Below are 8,570 nucleotides of genomic sequence, written 5' to 3'. Positions count from 1 at the left end.
TTTGTTTTTTTCTTGTAAATTTGTTTGAGTTCTTTGTAGGTTCTGGATATTAGCCCTTTGTCAGATGAGTAGATTGCAAAAATTTTCTCCCATTCTGTAGGTTGCCTGTTCACTCTGATGGTAGTTTCTTTTGCTGTGCAGAAGCTCTTTAGTTTAATTAGATCCCATTTGTCAATTATGGCTTTTGTTGCTGTTGCTTTTGGTGTTTTAGACATGAAGTCCTTGCCCATACCTATGTCCTAAGTATTACCTAAGTTTTCCTCTAGGGTTTTTATGGTATTAGGTCTAACATTTAAGTCTCTAATTCATCTTGAATTAATTTTCATATAAGGAGTAAGGGAAGGATCCAGTTTCAGCTTTCTACTTATGGCTAGCCAATTTTCCCAGCACCATTTATTAAATACGGAATCCTTTCCCCATGTCTTGTTTCTCTCAGGTTTGTCAAATATCAGATGGCTGTAGATGTGTGGTATTATTTCTGAGGACTCTGTTCTGTTCCATTGGTCTATATCTCTGTTTTGGTACTAGTACCATTCTGTTTTGGTTACTGTAGCCTTGTAGTGTAGTTTGAAGTCAGGTAGCGTGACGCCTCCAGCTGTGTTCTTTTGACTTATGATTGTCTTGGCAATGCGGGCTCTTTTTTGGTTCCATATGAACTTTAAAGCAGTTTTTTCCAATTCTGTGAAGAGACTCACTGGTAGCTTGACAGGGACGGGATTGAATCTATAAATTACCTTGGGCAGTATGTCCATTTTCATGATATTGATTCTTCCTATCCATGAGCATGGTATGCTCTTACATTTGTTTGTGTCCTCTTTTATTTCACTGAGCAGTGGTTTGTAGTTCTCCTTGAAGAGGTCCTTTACATCTCTTGTAAGTTGGATTCCTAGGTATTTTATTCTCCTTGAAGCAATTGTGAATGGAAGTTCATTCATGATTTGGCTCTCTGCTTGTCTGTTACTGGTGTATAAGAATGCTTGTGATTTTTGCACATTAATTCTGTATCCTGAGACTTTGCTGAAGTTGCTCATCAGCTTAAGGAGATTTTCGGCTGAGACGATGGGGTTTTCTAAATAGACAATCATGTCATCTGCAAACAGGGACAATTTGACTTCTTCTTTTCCTAACTGAATGCCCTTTATTTCCTTCTCTTACCTGATTGCCCTAGCCAGAACTTCCAACACTATATTGAATAGGAGTGGTGAGAGAGGGCATCCCTGTCTTGTGCCAGTTTTCAAAGGGAATTTTTCCAGTTTTTGCCCATTCAGTATGATATTGGCTGTGGGTTTGTCATAAATAGCTCTTATTATTTTGAGTTACGTTCCATCAATACCGAATTTATTGAGCGTTTTTAGCATGAAGTGCTGTTGAATTTTGTCAAAAGCCTTTTCTGCATCTATTGAAATAATCATGTGGTTTTTGTCTTTGGTTCTGTTTATATGCTGGATTACGTTTATTGATTTGCGAATGTTGAACCAGCCTTGCATCTCAGGGATGAAGCCCACTTGATCATGGTGGATAAGCTTTTTGATGTGCTGCTGAATCCGATTTGCCAGTATTTTATTGAGGATTTTTGCATCGATGTTCATCAGGGAGATTGGTCTAAAATTCTCCTTTTTTGTTGTGTCTCTGCCAGGCTTTGGTATCAGGATGATGTTGGCCTCATAAAATGAGTTAGGGAGGATTCCTTCTTTCTCTATTGATTGGAATATTTTCAGAAAGAATGGTACCAGCTCCTCCTTGTACTTCTGGTAGAATTCAGCTGTGAATCCATCTAGTCCTGGACTTTTTTTGCTTGGTAGGCTATTAATTATTGCCTCAATTTCCGAGCCTGCTATTGGTCTATTCAGGGATTCAGCTTCTTCCTGGTTTAGTCTTGGGAGAGTGTAAGTGTCCAGTAAATAATCCATTTCTTCTAGATTTCCTAGTTTATTTGCATAGAGGTGTTTATAGTATTCTCTGATGGTAGTTTGTATTTCTATGGGGTCAGTGGTGATATCCCCTGTATCATTTTTTATTGCGTCTATTTGATTCTTCTCTCTTTTCTTCTTTATTAGTCTTGCAAGTGGTCTATCAATTTTGTTGATCTTTTCAAAAAACCAACTCCTGGATTCATTGATTTTTTGGAGCGTTTTTTGTGTCTCTATCTCCTTCAGTTCTGCTCTGATCTTAGTTATTTCTTGCCTTCTGCTAGCTTTTGAATGTGTTTGCTCTTGCTTCTCTAGTTCTTTTAATTGTGATGTTAGAGTGTCAATTTTAGATCTTTCCAGCTTTCTCTTGTGGGCATTTAGTGCTATAAATTTCCCTCTACACACTGCTTTAAATGTGTCCCAGAGATTCTGGTATGTTGTGTCTTTGTTCTCATTGGTTTCAAAGAACATCTTTATTTCTGCCTTCATTTCGTTATGCACCCAGTAGTCATTCAGGAGCAGGTTGTTCCGTTTCCATGTAGTTGAGTGGTTTTGATTGAGTTTCTTAGTCCTGAGTTCTAGTTTGATCACACTGTGGTCTGAGAGACAATTTGTTATAATTTCTGTTCTTTTACATTTGCTGAGGAGTGCTTTACTTCCAATTATGTGTTCAATTTTGGAATAAGTGTGATATGGTGCTGAGAAGAATGTATATTCTGTTAATTTGGGGTGGAGAGTTCTGCAGATGTCTATTAGGTCCCCTTGGTGCAGAGATGAGTTCAATTCCTGGATATCCTTGTTAACTTTCTGTCTCGTTGATCTGTCTAATGTTGACAGTGGGGTGCTGAAATCTCCCATTATTATTGTATGGGAGTCTAAGTCTCTTTGTAAGTCTCTAAGGACTTGCTTTATGAATCTGGGTGCTCCTGTATTGGGTGCATATATATTTAGGATAGTTAGCTCTTCCTGTTGAATTGATCCCTTTACCATTATGTAATGGCCTTCTTTGTCTCTTTTGATCTTTGATGGTTTAAAGTCTGTTTTATCAGAGACTAGTATTGCAACCCCTGCTTTTTTTTGTTCTCCATTTGCTTGGCAGATCTTCCTCCATCCCTTTATTTTGAGCCTATGTATGTCTCTGCATGTGAGATGGGTCTCCTGAATACAGCAGACTGATAGGTCTTGACTCTTTATCCAATTTGCCAGTCTGTGTCTTTTAATTGGAGCATTTAGTCCATTTACACTTAAGGTTAATATTGTTATGTGGAAACTTGATCCTGTCATTGTGATATTAGCTGGTTATTTTGCTCGCTAGTTGATGCAGTTTCTTCCTAGCCTTGATGGTCTTTACATTTTTGCATGTTTTTGCAATGGCTGGTACCAGTTGTTCCTTTCCATATTTAGTGCTTCCTTCAGGGTCTCTTGTAAGGCAGGCCTGGTGGTGACAAAATCTCTAAGCATTTGCTTATCTGTAAAGGATTTTATTTCTCCTTCACTGATGAAAGTTAGTTTGGCTGGATATGAAATTCTGGGTTGAAAATTCTTTTCCTTAAGAATGTTGAATATTGGCCCCCACTCTCTTCTGGCTTGGAGAGTTTCTGCCGAGAGATCTGCTGTTAGTCTGATGGGCTTCCCTTTGTGGGTAACCCAACCTTTCTCTCTGGCTGCCCTTAAGATTTTTTCCTTCATTTCAACTTTGGTGAATCTGGCAATTATGTGTCTTGGAGTTGCTCTTCTGGAAGAGTATCTTTGTGGCATTCTCTGTATTTCCTGAATTTGAATGTTGGCCTGCCCTACTAGGTTGGGGAAGTTCTCCTGGATGATATTCTGAAGAGTGTTTTCCAACTTGGTTCCATTTTCGCCCTCACTTTCAGGCACCCCAATCAGATGTAGATTTGGTCTTTTTACATAATCCCATACTTCTTGCAGGCTTTGTTCATTTCTTTTTCTTCTTTTTTCTTTAGATTTCTCTTCTCGCTTCATTTCATTCATTTGATCCTCAATCTCTGATACTCTTTCTTCCCGTTGATCGAGTCAGTTACTGAAGCTTGTGCATTTGTCATGTGTTTCTCGTGTCATGGTTTTCATCTTTGTCAGTTTGTGTATGGCCTTCTGTGCATTAATTATTCTAGTTATCAATTCTTCCACTCTTTTTTCATGATTTTTAGTTTCTTTGCGCAGGGTACATAATTCCCCCTTTAGCTCTGAGAAGTTTGATGGACTGAAACCTTCTTTTCTCATCTCTTCCAAGTCATTCTCCATCCAGCTTTGATCCATTGCTGGCGATGAGTTGTTTTCCTTTGGAGGGGGAGATGTGCTCTGAGTTTTTGAATTTCCAGCTATTCTGCACTTCTTTTCCCCCATCTTTGTGGTTTTATCTGCCTCTGGTCTTTGATGATGGTGACGTACTGATGGGGTTTTGGTGTGGGTGTTTGTTTCCTGTTTGTTAGTTTTCCTTCTAACAGTCAGGACCCTCGGCTGTAGGTCTGTTGGAGATTGCTTGAGGTCCACTCCAGACGCTGTTTTCCTGGGTATCAGCAGCAGAGGCTGCAGAAGATAGAATATTGCTGAACAGCGAGTGTACCTGTGTGATTCTTGCTTTGGAAGCTTCCTCTCAGGGGTGTACTCCACCGTGTGAGGTGTGGGGTGTCAGTCTGCCCCTAGTGGGGGATGTCTCCCAGTTAGGCTACTCAGGGGTCAGGGACCCACTTAAGCAGGCAGTCTGTCCGTTCTCAGATCTCAGCCTCCGTGTTGGGAGATCCATTGCTCTCTTCAAAGCTGTCAGACAGAGTCTTTTGCATCTGCAGAGGTTTCTGCTGCTTTTGTTGTTGTTGTTGTTGTTTAGCTGTGCCCATCCCCAGAGGTGGAGTCTACCGAGACAGGTAGGCCTCCTTGAGCTGCTGTGAGCTCCACCCAGTTTGAGCTTCCCAGCAGCTTTGTTTACCTACTTAAGCCTCAGCAATGGCGAGCGCCCCTCCCCAGCCTGGCTGCTGCCTTGCCGTTAGATCGCAGACTGCTGTGCTAGCAATGAGGGAGGCTCCCTAGGTGTGGAACCCTCCTGGCCAGGTGTGGGATATAGTCTCCTGGTGTGCCCGTTTGCTAAGACCCTTGGTAAAGCGCAGTATTGGGGTGAGAGTTACCCAATTTTCCAGGTGTTGTGTGTCTCTGTTCCCCTGGCTAGGAAAAGGGATTCCCTTCCCCCTTGCGCTTCCCAGGTGAGGTGATGCCTCGCCCTGCCTCAGCTCTCACTGATCAGGCTGCTGCCACTGACCAGCACTGATTGTCCGGCACTCCCTATTGAGATGAACCCAGTACCTCAGTTGAAAATGCAGAAATCACCTGTCTTCTGTGTTGCTCGTGATGGGAGCTGGAGACTGGAGCCGTTCCTATTCAGCCATCTTGCTCCACCCTGTGAAGTGATTTTTCTGAGCCCATTAAGGCCTATATATAAAAAGGAAAAAACAAATATCCAGTGATAAAAACTGGAAACAAGCAATCTGTGAAAATATTTTATGATGTGTCAGTATTTCTTACAGTATAGAAACTTTGTTTTGATTCACCAGGTTGAAAACACTCTTTTTGTAGAATCTATGAAGTTATATTTCTGAGCCTATTGAGGCCAATAAGAAAAAATCAAACATGTAGAGATAAAAAATTTTAAAAAGTTATGTGGAAATGCTTTGTCATTTGTGTCTTATATCACAGAATTAAACCTGTGTTTGATTCACCATGTTTCAAACACTCATTTCATTGAATGTATGAAGTGACATTTCACATTTCTCAGCCCATTAATGTCTACAAGAAAAAATACAATATTCTTCTTTAAAAAGTAGAAACAAGCTATTTGAAAATGCTTTGTGATGTGCTATTTTATGTCACAGAATTGAACCTGTGTTTTGATTCACCAGGTTAAAACACTCTTTTTGGAGAATTTCCTAAATGAAATTTGTGAGCCCATTGAAGCCTACATGGAAGAATTGAATATCCAGTGATAAAAACTGGAAAAAAAACTATTGGTGAAAATGCTTTGTGATGTGTGGTTTTATCACACAAAATGGATTGCATCCTATAAGGAAAAATTGAATATCCAGTGATAAAAATTAAAGACAATATTTATGTTGAAATTCTCTGAGATGTGCTGCTGCTTATGACAGAATGAAACCTGTGTTTTGATTCACCATGTCACACTCTTTTTATAAAGTCTACAAAGTGACATTTCTGAGGACATTGAGGCCTATTAGGAAAAAAATGAATATTCAGATTTAGTAACTAGAAGTAAGCAATCATTGTAAATGCTTTTTGATGTGCTCTTTCTTATCACATAATGGAACTTGTGTTTTGATTCAACAAGTTCCCACACTCCTTTTGTAGTATCTATGAAGTGACATTTCAGAGCCAATTGAGGCCTCTAAAAGAAATGTTAATATGCAACAACAAAAAGTAGAAACAAGCTATATGTGAAAAGTCTTTGTGATATGCTGTTTCATATCTCAGAATAAAATCTCTGTTTTGATTCACCTGATTTCTAACCCTTTATTTGTAGAATATAACAAGTGATATTTCTGAGCCCATTAATGCCTATTAAAATAAAGTATATCATGATAAAAACAAGAAAAAAGCTATCAGTGAAAATGCTTTGGAATGTGCTGTTTCACATCATAGAATGAAACCATTTTTTGAATTCACTCAGTTCTGAACATGCTTTGTGAAGAATCTATGAAGTGACAATTGTGAGCTCACTGAGGCCAATAAAAAAATAAATCCAGCAATAAAAACTTGAAACAAGTTATATTTAAAAATGCTTTGTGATGTATTGTTTCACATCATAGAATGGAACCTGTGTTTGTTTCACTAGATTCCAAACATACCTTCTGTATAATATACAAAGTGACAAGTCTGTGCAGATCATAAGTAAATATAGAATATTCAGCTCTGAAAACTAGAAAAGGGCTATCTGTGAGAATGCTTTGTGATGATCTGTTTCATATCACAGAATGAAACTTGTGTTTTGATATGCCAGGTTTCATACACTCTTTTTGTAGAATCTACAAAGCGACATTTCTTCATGAAGTAAGGTGATTAGGAAAAATATATATTTAGCGATAAAAAGGAGAATCATGGTGTCTGTGAAAATGCTTTGTGATGTGTCATTTCATCTCAAAGGATGGAAGCTATGTTTTGATACACCAGGTTTCAAACATTTTTATGTAGAGTCTACAAAGTGACATTTCTGAGCCCATTGAGGCCTATAAAGAGAAATGGAATAACCAGGGATAAAAACTAGAAAGAAGCTACATACTTTGGGATGTGCTGTTTTATATCAAAGAATGGAACCTCTATTTTAATTCACCACGTTTTAGACCTTCTTTTTGTAGAATCTATGAAGTGACATTTCTGAGTCCATTGAGGCCTACAAGGAAAAACCAAATATCCATCTCTAAAAACTGAAGAATCTCCACATAAAAATACTATGTGATTTGCTGTTGCACATCACATAAGGAAAGCTGTGTTGTGATTCACCTGTTCAAATCCTCTTTGTGTAAAATTTATGAAGTGACATTTCTCTGCCCATAGAGGTCTATAAGTAAAAATTGTATATCCATATGTAAAAACTATAAAGTATCTATGTTTGAAAATGCTTTGTTATGTGATGTTTCATATCACAGAATGGAAACCTGTGTCTTGATTCACCAGGTTCAAAACTCTCCTTTTGTAGAATTTATGAAGAGACACTCTGTTGCCATTGAGGCCTAAAAAGAAAAATTGAATATCCATTTCTAAAAATCATAGAAGTTATGTGTGAAAATGCTTTCAGATGTGTGTTTCATGTCAGGAAATGCAACCAGGGTTTTCATTCACCAGGGTCCAAACACTATTCTGGAGAATATATGAAGTGACATTTCTGAGCCCATTGAAACCTATAAGGAAAAAAAGAATATAGAGTGATAAAACCTGGCAACATGCTACCTGTGAAAACACTTTGTAATGTGCTGTTTTATATCACAGAATGGAACCCATGTTTTTAGATAATAGGATATAAACACTCTTTTTGTAAAATACATGAAGTAACATTTCTGAGCCATTTGAGGACTATAAGGAAAAATTGGAAATGCAGCTATAAAAAAGAGACACAAGCTGTGAAAATGCTCTGTGATGTGCTGTTTTATATCATGGAATGGAAACTTTTTTTGATTCACCAGGTTCAAAACACTATTTTTATAGAATCTACAAAGTGACATATCTGAGCCTACTGAAGCTTGTATAGAAAAATAGAATATCCCAACCTGAAAATTAAAAATAAGCTATGTCTAAAAATGCTTAAGGTGTGATGTCCATATCACAGAATAAAACCATGATTTCATTCACCAAGTTTGAAACACACTTTGTACAATGTACAAAGTGACATTATGGAGCCCATTGAGACCTACAAAATAAAATCAAATATCCAGTGATAAAAACTAGAAGCAAGATATCTGTAAACATGTTATAGAACATGCTGTTTTGTATCACAGAATAAAATCTGTTTTGATTCACCAGGTTCAAAACTCTTCTGTAGAACTTAAAAGGCAACATTTCTGAGCCAGTAGAGGCCTAGAAGAAAAAACCAAATCTCTATCAATAAAATCTAGGAATAAGTAGGCTGGGTGCAGTGGCTCATGC

The 8,570-nt window shown here is 38.0% G+C and overlaps 1 protein-coding gene across 1 annotated transcript in view; it reads left to right on the top strand.

The window, feature by feature from the left end:
- The window catches only part of ZNF91 (zinc finger protein 91), a 97,585-nt gene extending 89,776 nt beyond the window's left edge, over window positions 1-7,809 (top strand). Inside the window, exon 6 of the transcript XR_003307070.1 lies at window positions 5,819-7,809. The gene's annotated coding sequence lies outside the window, so the exon portion shown is untranslated. The remainder of the gene's footprint in view (window positions 1-5,818) is intronic.
- The last annotated feature ends 761 nt before the right edge of the window (window positions 7,810-8,570 follow it).

This window comes from Piliocolobus tephrosceles, chromosome 21 (genome assembly GCF_002776525.5).
Source record: "Piliocolobus tephrosceles isolate RC106 chromosome 21, ASM277652v3, whole genome shotgun sequence".
Lineage (NCBI taxonomy): Eukaryota > Metazoa > Chordata > Mammalia > Primates > Cercopithecidae > Piliocolobus > Piliocolobus tephrosceles.
Note: the sequence above shows the minus strand (reverse complement) of the source record. Positions and strands in the feature narration are given on the sequence as shown.